This window comes from Balaenoptera physalus (genome assembly GCF_965194825.1).
Source record: "Balaenoptera physalus genome assembly, chromosome: X".
Classification (NCBI taxonomy): domain Eukaryota; kingdom Metazoa; phylum Chordata; class Mammalia; order Artiodactyla; family Balaenopteridae; genus Balaenoptera; species Balaenoptera physalus.
Genome location: NC_138903.1, coordinates 127605338 through 127619165, shown reverse-complemented (window position 1 = coordinate 127619165; position 13828 = coordinate 127605338). Strand labels below are relative to the sequence as shown.

Here is a 13828-nt window from a genome sequence, read left to right as displayed (position 1 = left end):
TTTGAGGACCTAAGGAATGTTAAGAAAATTTTGTATTTGAGAAATGTTTAAGTATTTTTACTAATTTTAAAAGTATTCCCATTTCTGTTTGTGTTCCAACTTTGGACAATGTGGCTTTGAGATTCCAATGTTTTCTAATTCACTGGGGGTTTTGATCGTAATTGGAGGCAGTAGATGGTCAATTATGTCCCATGATTTCGAGGAGCACTCTGCAGACCATGTCAGAGACTTCCGGCTCAAGCCACGGAGGCTCAGCCATGGAAAGACAAGATACTATGTGGGAGTAAAATGGCCCGCCAAGTGGCTAAAGTCATTCTGATGGCGGCGACGACTTGAGTTAGGGAGGTCAGACTCGCTCAGGAAGCTCAAACTGATTTTTCTTCAGTGTAGGTGACTTGGGTGACATCTTTTCAGAGTTCTCATGCATAAATAGTAGGCATAAATCAGCTGAGGTGAACTTTGCCTACATGGGGCATAGTTGAAAGATTTTCTGGTAGAGGTCACGGAAAGTTTAAAGTCACCAGATTTCCACTGTGATTGGCTGACTGGAGGCCAAGCAGGGGGCCATCCAATCACAGGTGACATGGGGTCCCTTAGTGACAGACCTCCCTGCTTTGCATTTTATCCAATCAGATGTGAGCATTGCCCGTGACGTCATAGAAGGCAGGGAGTATAAACCGGGCCAAGGGACCTCGACGGCCGCACTGTCCTTCCCTCTGAGCTGCGGGGAAGACGATTCCGACATGCTTGAGCCTTCGTCTGAGGCGTCTGAAGAAAGCCCGGGCACCAAGGAGACGTCTGAAGAAAGCCCGGGCACCAAGGAGACGTCTGAAGAAAGCCCGGGCACCAAGGAAGCCGAGCCGAAGAACCCGAAGCGCCGCTGCAGCCGCCGTCGCCGCTGCAGCCGCCGCCGCCGCCGCTGCAGCCGCCGCCGCCGCTTCTCTGACGGCTTCGACAGCTTTGCCACCTATTTCGGAAGGGTGCTGCAGCGGGTCCAGGAGGGCCTGAGCCTCTCGCAGGAGGCCGTGAACGTCATGGATTCGTTCGTGAAGGACATCTTTGAGCGAATCGTCGACGAGGCGGCGCGCCTGGTCCGCTCCAGCAAGCGCTCCACCCTCACCTCCAGAGACATGCAGACCTCCGTGCGCCTGCTGCTGCCTGGGAAGAGGGGCAACCACGCCATATCCAGCGCCACCAAGGCACTCATTCGGTACATAACCGGCAAATGAGCTGCCTCCGGACCACCTGAGCATCGCAAACCAAAGGATCTTTTCAGAGCCACCTCAGTTTTCTTAATAAGAACTGTATTCTAACAAACTTTGATCGACTTTACTTTTTAAAGTGTGTCATCCTGCTAATTTTTAAACATCTTTTTTACAAAGAACTAAATATTATCAACTACATTTTAATATATCTATGGTTTAATTTGCTCAAAATGAAACAGTGAGTTTTGTTCAATAATGTTGCGTTATACCACTTTACTAAAGAGTGAGTTCTTTTATTTTTCTAGGTCAACCTTTCACAGGGTCTGTAAGATAAAGTTATTTACCTTTTTCACTCTCATTTTCTCATGAATGTATGGCAAAATTTTCCAGAGATTCATTATGTACCGTTAATGACAACAAATTAAGTGCAGGAACATGTATAAGAATTCAACAGACATATTAGAAGAGATATTAAGGAGGTTTTCTTTTTCTTTTTTTTTAATTGAAGTATAGTTGATTTACAACGTTGTATTAGTTTCTGGTGTACAGCAAAGTGATTCAGTTATACATATATATAATCTTTTTCATATTCTTTTTCATTACAGGTTATTACAAGATATTGAATATAGTTCCCTGTGCTATATTGTAGGACCTTGTTGTTTATCTGTTCTATATATAGTAGTTTGTGTCTGCTAATCCCAAACTCTTAATTTACTCCTCCCCCCTCCTTTCCCCTTTGGTAACCATAAGTGTGTTTTCTATGTTTGTGAGTCTGTTTGTTTTGTAAATAAGTTCATTTGTATCATATTTTAGATACCACGTGTAAGTGATATCATATGGTATTTGTCTTTCTTTGACTTACTTCACTTAGTATGATGATCTCTAGGTCCATCCATGTTGCTGTAAATGGCATTATTTTATTCTTTTTCATGGCTGAGTAGTATTCCATTGTATATATTCCACATCTTTATCCATTCGTGTCAATGGACATTTAGGTTGCTTCCATGTCTTGGCTATCGTAAATAGTGCTGCTGTGAACATTGGGGTGCATGTATCTTTTCACATTAGAGTTTTCTCCAGTTATATGCCAAGGAGTGGGATTGCTGGATCACATGGTAACTTTATTTTTACTTTTTTAAGGAACTTCCATACTGTTTTCCATAGTGCACCAATTTACATTCCCACCAACAGTGTAGGAGGGTTCCCTTTTCTCCACACCCTTTCCAGCATTTATTATTTGTAGACTTTTTGATAATAGCCATTCTGACTAGTGTGAGGTGATACCTCATTGTAGTTTTTGAAACCGTGCACCTCAGATTGGGACTTGAACCTAATCTCACCTCCGATGAGACTCGAACCCACCTGACTTGCACCTCAGATGGGACTTGAACCCAAAATCTCTGGCTTAGGAAGGTACTCAAATCCACAATCTCCCAGGTAAAACTGCACACCTGGTCTCAGGACTTAATGAAGTTCAGGTTCTTTATGTCTCACTGCAGAAGGAATTCAGTGAGAGGAAAAGTGATAGGTAAGAAGTAGATTTATTGAGAGAGCTACACACTCCACAGACAGAGTGTGGGCCATCTCAGATGGTGAGAACGGGCCCCCACATATGGAGTGGTTAGTTTTTTATGGGCTGGGTAATTTCATAGGCTAATAAGTAGGAGGATTATTCCAACTATTTTGGAGAAGGGGTGGGGATTCCAGGACTTGGGCCACTGCCCACTTTTTGGCCTTTTATGGCCTGGGAACTGTCATGGTGCAGGTGGCTGTGTCATTTGGCGTATGCTAATATATTACAATGAGCATATAATGAGGCTTGGGCCTAGCCTAGTAGGTTCTAACTGGGCCTATCTTGGGCCTAGCCTAGTAGGTTCTAACTGAGACAGGATCTTAGTTCCCGGACCAGAGATTGAACCCACGCCCTTGGCAGTGGAAGCATGGAGTCCTAACCACTGGACTGCCAGGGAATTCCCCACACTGTTTGGATTATTGTAGCTTTGTAGTAAGCTTTGAAATCAGGGAGTAGGGCCTAGCCTAGTAGGTTCTAACTGAGACAGGAAGGAAGGAGGCAGGGCACAACCATTAAAAGAATGACAGCCATTGGGAAGAACAGGATACCAAAAAAAAGCGGTTAGAACCTACCTGGAAATTGTTCATGACAAGAGGTCCATATTCCCCTATAACATTTTCCCTATTATAATCATACCCAGTCACAGTTCCTGATCATTTGATGTTCTTAAAAGATACCATTATTATTCACCAAGGGCATAACATCTTCCCTTAATGAACTATAATTCTGAAGGAACATAGTTCACATTTATTTAAATTTTTAGCTGTATCCACTGAACTTGATTTTATTTTTTGCATTTTTAGATCATAAACCATATGGAGTTAATTATCGTTCCTGAATTAATTTTAGTGGAAGGGCGAGTTAGACAAATGTGTTTTAAGTATATAATGAATATTATTTTTATTCTCCTCAGTACCCTCACTGTCTATCAGAATATCTCCCATATATATTGTTTCATAATGGGTTATAAATATAAATAATTTATGTGTGGTTTAAAATGCCTCACAGCCGGACAAAGTGAAAGTCTCTTTTCTAATCAATATTCCTGCATCCCACTCCCCAAAGGTAACCACTGCTATTGTTTGATTTGTATTTGGCATGCATTTTTCTGTGCATATTGAAATACACATACGTAAAGAGATACAATGGTTTACACATTAACTGATTTGTTTGTTAGATATGAAATTGGAATCACAGAATAACACTGATCTGCTACTTATGTTCTTCATTTAACAAGATGTGTGCTTTTTAAATTGTTTTCATTAAGGTATGATTTAGAGAAAACAAAATTCACTCCTTTCAGTGTCCAGGTCTATGTCTTGAAAAGTACATACACTTGTATATGTACACTTGTATACAGTTGTATAACCACACCACAATCAGGATATACGAGTTCCATTATGCCAAAAAATTCTCCTGTGCCTTTTTGTAGTCAACCCATTCTCCCCACCTCAACCCTGACAACGACCTATTTGTTTTCTGACTCCCAAATTTTGATAGCTGTAGGTTTTCACTTTTATTTTCATTTTAATTCTGTTCTATGTATTTTTAATTGAAGTATAGTTGATTTCTGTTCTACGTATTTTTGATTTCCCTTGAGACTTCCTCTTTGACCCATGAATTAACTTGATATGTGTTGCTCAGTTTCCAAGTTCTCAGAGATTTTCCTGTTATCTTTCTATTATTAATTTCTAGAATTTTATTCCATTATTGTCAGATAACACATTCTGTTTGGTTTCAATTTTTTTAAGCTGTTAAGGTTTGTTTTATGACTCAGGATATAGTCTATCTTGCTGAATGTTCCATGTGCATTTGAAAAGAGTGTGTATTTTGCTGTTTTGGGGTGGACTGTTCTATAAATGTCAGTTAGATCTAGTTGGTTGATGGTGGTGTTCAGTTCATCTATAACCTTGCTAGTTTTTTGTCTACTAATTCTATTACTGAGAGAGGAGTATTGAAGACCCAAATTATAATTGTGGATTTGTCTATTCCCCTTTCAGTTCTGTCAGTTTTGCCTCTTGTATTTTAAGACTCCGTTGTTAGATATAATACATATTTAAAATTGTTGTATCTTCCGGGTGAATTGACTGACTCTATTTATCCCTGGTAACTGTGTTTGCTTTCAAGTCGACATTGTCTGATAATGTAAAGAATCTATAGATTCTCCTGCTTTCTTCTGATCAGTGTTTGCATGGTGTATTTTTATTCATTGTTTTACTCTTAAGCTACCTATATCATTATATTTGAAGGGAGTTTCTTGTAGACAACATATAGTTGGGCCATTTTTGTTTTTTGTTGTTTTATAAATCCATTCTGACGATCTAAGTCATTTAGTTATGTATTTAGACCATTGACAATTAATTATTGATATGTTTCTATTTAGGTCTACCACTTTATTTTGCATGTTTTGTTTGTCCTCTCTGTTTTTCATTACCCTGTTTCCCCTTTCTTTGGCTTATCTGAATGCCTTTTAGTATTTCATTTTAATTTTCTATTCTGAATTTGAATATATCTCTTTGTATAATATTTTTGTGGTTGCTCTGTGGATTACAAACTCCCTACTTAACTTTCCACAGTCTATTCAGAATCAATACTCAGAATCATTATGTTACCACTTCAGTTGATATGTAGGAACCTCACCTTAATAGATCCCCTTACCCTCCCCCCTTTACATTACATTTGCCTTATGTATTATAACTACACTGAAATCTACATAGATACCTACTATAGCTACTTTATTGAAAACTCCATCTGTTAATGTTATATTTTGCTGTGATTTTCCACTATTTACCATGATTTTGGAAACCCATTCAGCTGCATCTTCATATTCACTTTCTCCCTAGATCTCCATGAATTCTAAATTGGTGGAAATGTAAATTGGTACAGCCACTATGAAAAACAGTACAGAGGTTCCTTAAAAAACTAAAAATAGAGTTGCCATATGATCTAGCAACCCCACTCTCTGAGCATATATCCAGAGAAAACTCTAATTCAAGATACATGCACCCCACTGTTCATAACAACATTCTTTACAATAGCCAAGACATGGAAACAATCTAAATGTCCATCGACAGATGAGTGGATAAAGAAGAGGTGGTATGTATATACAATGGAATACTACTCAGCCACAAAAAAGAATGAAATAATGCCATTTGCGGCAACATGGATGGACCTAGAGATTATCATACTACGTGAAGTCAGAAAGAGAAAGGCAAATGCCATATGATATCACTTATATGTGGAATCTGAAATATGATACAAATGAACTTATTTACAAAACAGAAACAGACTCACAGATATAGAAAACAAACTTATGGTAACCAAAGGGGAAGTGGGGGAGGGAGTGATAAATTAGGAGTTTGGGATTAACATAGACACACTACCATATGTAAAATAAACAACAAGGACCTACTGTATAGCACAGGGAACTATATTCAATATCCTGTAATAAACTATAATGGAAAAGAACATGAAAAAGAATATATGTATATATATCTATAACTGAATCACTTTGCTGTACGCCAGAAATTAATACAACATTGGAAATCAACTATACTTCAGTAAAAAAAAAAAAGTAATATAGGTCATTATTAATAAATTAAGCAATACCTTGGACAGCATTGAATGCCAGTGTCCAGAGAAATTAGAGCATTTAGAGCCCTGGTGGCTTCAGGATACAAGGGGAAAAGCTTTAGAGTAATTTCAAGCTCACGTACTGAGCAGGTATCCATAGCAGTTCCCCTGATTTACTTCACCTCTCCTGACTTCTTACCCTTATCTAAATTATAGGATTAAATAGGGACTTCCCTGGTGGTGCAGTGGTTAGGAATCCGCCTGACAGTGCAGTGGACATGGGTTCGAGCCCTGGCCCAGGAAGATCCCACATGCCTTGGAGCAGCTAAGCCCATGAGCCACAACTACTGAGCCTGCATGCCACAACTACTGAAGCCCACATGCTTAGAGCCAGTGCTCCACAATAAGAGAAGCCACTGCAATGAGAAGCCTACACACCACAACGAAGAGTAGCCCCCACTCTCTGCAACTAGAGAAAGCCCACGCGCAGCAACGAAGACCCAATACAGCCAAAAATTAAATAAATAAATACATAAATAAATAAATTAAAAGAAATGTTTAAATTATATGATTAAATAGGTAACTGAGTAAGTGTTAAGAGTAAAGGAGATACAATTTAGAGTACCATTTGTTTACATTCATTTCCTACCCTCCATATCATCTTTCTCAGAGGAGACGTCTGTTCTGACTGATCCCTTTCTACCCACCATCCTAGAAAGCAGTCATTCACATAATCCCCATACTTAATTCTCATCATCATCAATCATCATCACCAACACCAACATCTGCATAAGAGGTCACTGTGTATATGAAGCGTTTGTCAGTCTTCTTTCATTATCACCCTCCAGGAGCCCTTTCAGACATGTTTTGCCTAATTACCCCCAACCCCACTCCCCAGCAGAATGTGAAATTTTTAATACTCCAGATGTAGTTTATCTGTTTATGTACTGTGGTCCTTTGGAAGCTCACAGACCGTTGTAATATCTATGAAAACCCTAACCTCAAGAACCAATCTTTGACCTCTTGGGGGTGATGTCATCTGTTGAGAATGCATGGTATATTGTGATTAGGGCAAAAGCTGGAATCCCATTCCTGCTCCATACATCCCTCGATCCACACTAGAAAATCTGTCATGATTAGATGCCCAGCCTTGACAGACCATCCATGGAGCCACCCTCATCCCTCTCTGGTAGAAATTTCACTTTCCTCTCTGTGTCCTCAGATGCCCTTTCCTCCCTAGCAGGTACAAGCAGCCTAATCATTTCCATAAGTTTTCACAAAGGACAGAAGAAACACTGGCTTCAGACGGCTTCTGCTTCCAGCCTGGTCACAAACTCCCCATGCGGCAGCGGGAAGGAACACCAGGCCTGGCTTCCTGCTGCTGGGAGGGTTAACACAGGGAGAACAGAGATTAACCACCTCAGCAGTACATGTCCTGATACCTTTGCTAAAGATCTGCCACCAGCAACTAAAGGTGACCAGGCTGCCAGGTCCCAGCCCTGGCTCTGGCTGTTGGCGTGGGGAACAACCTCTTTGCCATTTGTCTCTGTGCTCAAGAGCACTTGCTTTGTAGTCACACACATCCATGAAGAGAGGATAGTGATACGTCACTAGTGGGGCTGTTGTGAGATTAAATCCAGTCACTAACATGAAGAACCTAGATCTGGGCCCCGCTAAACAGCCTGCTGCATCAATAGTAGCCCTCTCCTCCGTCAATCAGAGAGCTCATGTGGTCCTCACCCGCCCCTTCAGTTGGGGCCCCTTAACCAGATGGCAGGTCAGAATCACCTTGGGGATCTTTTTCTAAACCCTCCTATGAATTTCCCTTGTTGGTGGAAAGAGGGCTTCTGTATCAAGAGCCATTCAAGTTATTCAGCCATGATAATATGGACCTTAAAAAACAGATATGCCCATTTGGCACCCGTAGTGTGTGGCAGTGTCCATTTCCCCTTCATTCCACCAGCATCAGTTATGAACAGCTTTTGTCTTTATTGCTAAATATGATCTCTTCTTTTTTCCAGACCAGTCCCAGTGGAAGAGTCACCTCAGAAGGTCTGTCCTTAATGTTATAAATTCACACGCTCCTCCCCTAGGGTTGCCAGATTTAGCAAATAAACATACTGGATGCCCAGCTGAACTTGAATTTCAGGTGAACAAAGTAATATGGCATGTGACAAATTTACACAAAAAAGGATTTTTTGTTTATTTTAAATTCAAATGTAAATGGTTTAAATATAATCTGGTAACCCTACACATGGAGGGGTCTGGAGGGGAACCAAGGTGCTCCAGTCAACAACCGCAGCTGAGCCCCTAGCAGAAGCCAGAAGCCATGCTCATCCCTGTGAGTGAGCTCTCTCAGATGTACCAGCCTAACGGAGCCTCCAGCTGATGGCAGCCCCAGGTGAGACACCACATGGAGCAGAAAACTATCCAGCTGAACCCAGTCAACCCACATTATCCCGAGAAATTAAAAAATGGCTATTGTTTTGGTGGTGTTTGTTAAACAGAAATGGATATCTGAACCATGTAGTTTTGGTGAACTCTCTTTTTCTATAGTCTGTAATCTTTGGATAAGACAGGGACTTGCTGATCTTTGAAGGTTCGATAGGACGTCGTGATAATTTTGGCTATAGTCTCTGTGTGGGTTTATATGTGGGTATAGATCTTGAAATTTCCTCAGTTCCTTCTGGGATTCCCAAGATACATTTTCACGACGTATGATTTTCATCATACTCTTGGAATTTTAGAAATTTATTCCTGAATTCCCTTCCACAGACGAGGCTCCACTGCAGTCCTGCTTGTGAAGGGAAGGAGAGGGTATTGCTACAAACTGCTCCCTGAGGCACATGGAAAGCCGTATCCTCAGAAGGTGCCTTGGTGAGTACGTTGTCAGAACAAGGGGTGTTTCCTCATTTCAAGAAGGGTTTCTCAAAGAAGGTGTCCTGAAACACTTTCTCCTGCTACAAGGATAGCCTGCAAGGAAGCCACTCTTCTCGAGTACACATAGGATGCCGTCACCAGACCTCGGAGACATGTGCATTGCAGTCCTGGGCCTTTCGGACTGTCCCAGCGCAGCACTGCTGGGTGGATACGTCTGTGCAGTTCTGGGGTTCATTAATACGAAGACCACTGCCCTTGTGGAAATCTGAGCCACATTCTACAATATCACCTTTATAAGGACTAAAGTTGATGTATTTTCACCTTATTTTTCATACTTCTTAGTTGGTTTAGAGTCAAGATATGGAGAAGGGTGTATTTTCAAGGCCCCTTAAAGACTCAGCCATTTTAGAGCAAGACCATAGGAATAGTTTGGGAGCCGGCGAGACACAGAAAAGGGAAAGGAGCTGTGTATCTATTTGTAGACCCACTCCTGAGGGCAGAGTAAACATGTGCTCCATAAGGGCAGGTTGGTTCAAGAACTTTGAAGGGAGAGGGCCTGGGCTGTGCAACCTGTTTGTTCATCCAGCCTCACTAATCAGGTACGTGATTCTCTAGATAGAGGAGTGAGTGTATAGAGAGGTTACATGGGTTTGGCCGTGGCTGTCCCTCCACGTGGAAGAAAATATCGGGAATGGAGGCCAGGAATTCCCCAGGAAAAAACAATGTATCGTTCAATTGACCCAGGTTTCTGCCTATTAAGTGACTATGATGTTTTAGGCCTGCCTCCCTGGAATAACTCTGAGATTTGTAAATGACATTTTTGTATATGTATCAAGATCATTGGGTTACATGATTATAGAGAGTTCTTAGTTCTCTGCCACAGATGGCTAACTGCTTAGCATGGGCTGTGAGAGTACACGTTCACCCTCAGAGGGAGGGCTAACTCATCTGCAGGAACCCTACATACTTCCCTGGGTCTCTGTGTTCTGATAACACACCCCTACTGTCTCTTTAAAGCAAACACAATTCCTGACGACAAGCACATGTTTTGTCCCACGAAACTGGACAGATTTTTTTGCCAGTTGCCGGGGTCCCAGTCTAGTGCTTCAAATTAGTATGTTTTCCAAGTGGCAGCCTGAAGAGCTACGGTGTTTTGCTTTAAGCTAAAGACAAGGGGGTGGAGGAGGGTGGGGAGGTATTTAAGGTGGTGGAGGACCTGCCTGAGCCAGGCGGTTACTAGACTATAGAAAGGTGAGGTCAATAAGGCGACCTTGACGACTTTTTAATGGAGACAGAAGCGGCCTGGCAAGGAGAGCAGGTTTCTCCTTTAGGTGTTTGGAACTGAGTTGGGAGAGTGGGTACCTGCGACGGGGGCTGGACCACCCTGCAGTGTGGGGAGACAAAGGGATCCACATCCAGGTCACTTCTTTCCCGCTTTGGGGGCTCGGTGCCCGGGCTGTCTCGTAGGCAAAGCCATTGGGGTCCTGCCCGGCCCCAGTGGGTGCGGTGTCCTGCTCCAGGGGTGTCCTCGAGCCACTTTCCTTCTAAAGGCAGGGGTGTGGGAGGTGAGACAGGTAACGACTCTAAGCCTCAGCTTTCCCCTCTGTAAAATGGGGATAAGGATGCTTTCCCTAAAGGGTCTCTGTGAACATTTAGCGATAACACGTGAATAAGCCGATGGTCCTGTGGTTATCGCAGGATCATGGATGTTTGTATGAATTCAGGCCACTTCTTATTCCTTTTCCACTTTGTTCTCACGGGACATATGAGGAAAGGAGAAGAAAAAGGCCCTGGTGGGAAGCTCATTGTACCTTCTGGTGGTTAGGATCACTACCCAGTTGTTTCAGTGTCCTTGTCTCTAACACAGTGCCTAGCACGGTGCGGGGCACACAGTTACACCAGTAAAGCATGGTGATTGCTGGATTTGTCTCTCCCTGTGCAGCTCCTCATGCTGGTGGCCTTGCTCATATCAGGTGTCTGAAGGAGGCAGGTTCTGAGCATCTGTGTCCTGATGGCTGCTGGAGCTTCTACTCCAGGTTCAAGGGCAGGAGAGCCCAACACTTCACATCTTTCTTTGGAGATGCCGCCTGGCTCAAGTGAGTTCATAGATCTGATGAAAGCATGTTGTGGAATAGCTCCTGTGAGGTTCACAAAATGTACAGAAGCTACTTTGATTTAATCATGGGAAAGAGGTTCAGCACTTAGGATTTCCATCAGCAGCTACATGCTTTGTAGTAACCCTTGAGGCCCGTCTGATAGAAGTCTTTTTTTCCCCTTCCTTCCTTCCTTCCTTCCTTCCTTCCTTCCTTCCTTCCTTCCTTCCTTCCTTCCTTCCTTCCTTCCTTCCTTCCTTCCTTCCTTCCTCCCTCCCTCCCTCCCTCCTTCCCTCTCTCTCTCTCTCTCTCTCTTTCTTTCTTTCTTTTTTGGTGCTGAAAAGCAATGGATTGTCCATTTGGGAAGGAAGTTGGCCTTTAACATTCATTAGTAATAAATGTACCTAAATTGTTCTCACCTTTTACATAATAATCAGTGATTCCCTTGTATCTCTCAGATGAGTATGGAAATATGCAGTAGTTAGATCTTCCTAACAACTTGACATTGTAATGTAGATTCTTCCCTGGTGACTATGGTTGTTTTTCCTTTTATAATGACATTTTTAAAAGGACCAGACAATTTCCAAGTGTTAGTTTAAAATGTCAGTGATAGAATTTATTTTTAAAAAAGCATTTGTTACTTTAGAGTTTGCCCTAACAGAATGATACTCAGCTACATTCCCTGAAATAACCAGTTCCTCTTTAATATCATTATGATTTTCCTGAGATATAATGTTTTTATTTCTGTACTTCAGAAGGAAATGAACATCAACTTTCCCTAAATATTTGGGCATACTTTATTGCATATGATTATTTTCGTTATTTGATGACATAGTGGATCTGTTAATGTACAAGAGCATAATTGTAAGAATTTTTCACCTGATTAACTTAATTGCATCAGAGAATTATGAATATATAAATATATTTCAAATATTTTGTTGAGGTATGGTTAACATACAAGATACTGAGCATATTTAAAGTATATGCTCTAAGGACTTCCCTGGTGGTCCAGTGGCTAAGACACCACACTCCCAATGCAGGGGGCCTGGGTTTGATCCCTGGTTGGGGAACTAGATCCCACATGCCGTAACTAAGAGTTCACATGCCACAACTAAAGATCCCACACGCCACAGCGAAGATTCCGCACGCGGCAACGAAAATCCTGTGTGCTGCAACTAAGACCCGGCACAGCCAAATAAATAAAATAAAATAAAAAAAATAAAGTATATGCTCTAAGTTTTGATATATGTATGCACCTGTGAATCTAATACTACACTCAAGATAATGAACATATCCATCACCTCAAAAAGCTTCCTTGTGCTCCTTGGTAATCTGCCCACCTAGCTCTCTCCTGCCTCTGTCTCTACTTCAACCTACCTCATTCTCATACAACTACTGACTTTTGTCACTTTAGATTAGTTTTCCTTTCCTGTAATGTGGAAATATTCCATTATATGGATATACCACAATTTGTTCTATCCATTCACCTGTTAATGGATATTTGGGTTGTTTCCAACTTGGAGCTCTTGTAAATAAACTTTCTATGAACATTTGTATATAATTCTTTGCTGGGACATATGTTTTCTCTTTCCAAGTAAATACTTAGAAGAGCAACGGCTGGGTCATATGGTAGTTGTAAAATTAACTTTGTTAGAAACTGCTAAATTTTTTTCCTAAGTAGTCAAATCATTTTTCATTGCCACTAGCAGTGTATGAGATACGAGAGTTTCATCCTCCACAGCCTTGCCAATACTTAGTATGGTCAGTCTTTTTAATTTTGGACTTTCTCAGAGGGGTGTAGTGTTTTCTCATCGTTTTCATTTACATTTTCGTAGTGACTAATGATGATGAACATCTTTTCATGTGTTTATTTGACATTTGTATATCTCAGGTGAAGTATCTGTTCAAATCTTTTGTCCACTTATTTATTGGAGTATCTGTTTTCCTCTTATTGACCTTTGTGAGATTTTTAATTCGGGATAGCAGATCTATGAATTGCAAACATTTTCTCTCATTCATTCAATGGCTTGTCTTTTCTCTCAACAGTGTTTTTGGAAGAACAGTTTTAATTTTGTGGAAATTTAGTGCATCGATTTGTTCATTTATGCTTTAGATTTTGCTTTTGATTTCATATCTAAGAAATCTTCACCAAACCTAAGGTCACAAGAATTTTCTACTGTAATTTTTCTAGAATTTTTAAATAGTTTTAGCTTTTATGTTTACGTCAGTGGTTCTTTTTGAGTTAACTTTTGTATGTGGTGCATTATATGGATCACAGCTTATGTTTGTGCATATGGCTCTCCACTTGCTCCAGTACTATTTGTTGAAAAGACTCCTTTTTCCACTGAATTGCCTTTGTAGCTTTGTTGAAAATCAGTTGTCCATATATGTGTGGGTCTATTTCTGGACTTTTAAATTTTGATATACATTTCTACCTTCATCCCAATACCACATTGCCTTGATCACTGTAGATTTATGAGTTTTGAAAAAGTGCTTAACCTCCA

The 13828-nt window shown here is 41.0% G+C and overlaps 1 long non-coding RNA gene across 1 annotated transcript; it reads left to right on the top strand.

Annotated features, from left to right (window-relative positions):
• Positions 1–1620: 1620 nt before the first annotated feature.
• On the top strand, positions 1621–4597 carry LOC309652383. The gene is made up of 2 exons (XR_014258694.1): positions 1621–3042; positions 3079–4597. It is a non-coding gene; the product is annotated as an uncharacterized lncRNA (long non-coding RNA).
• Positions 4598–13828: the final 9231 nt, after the last annotated feature.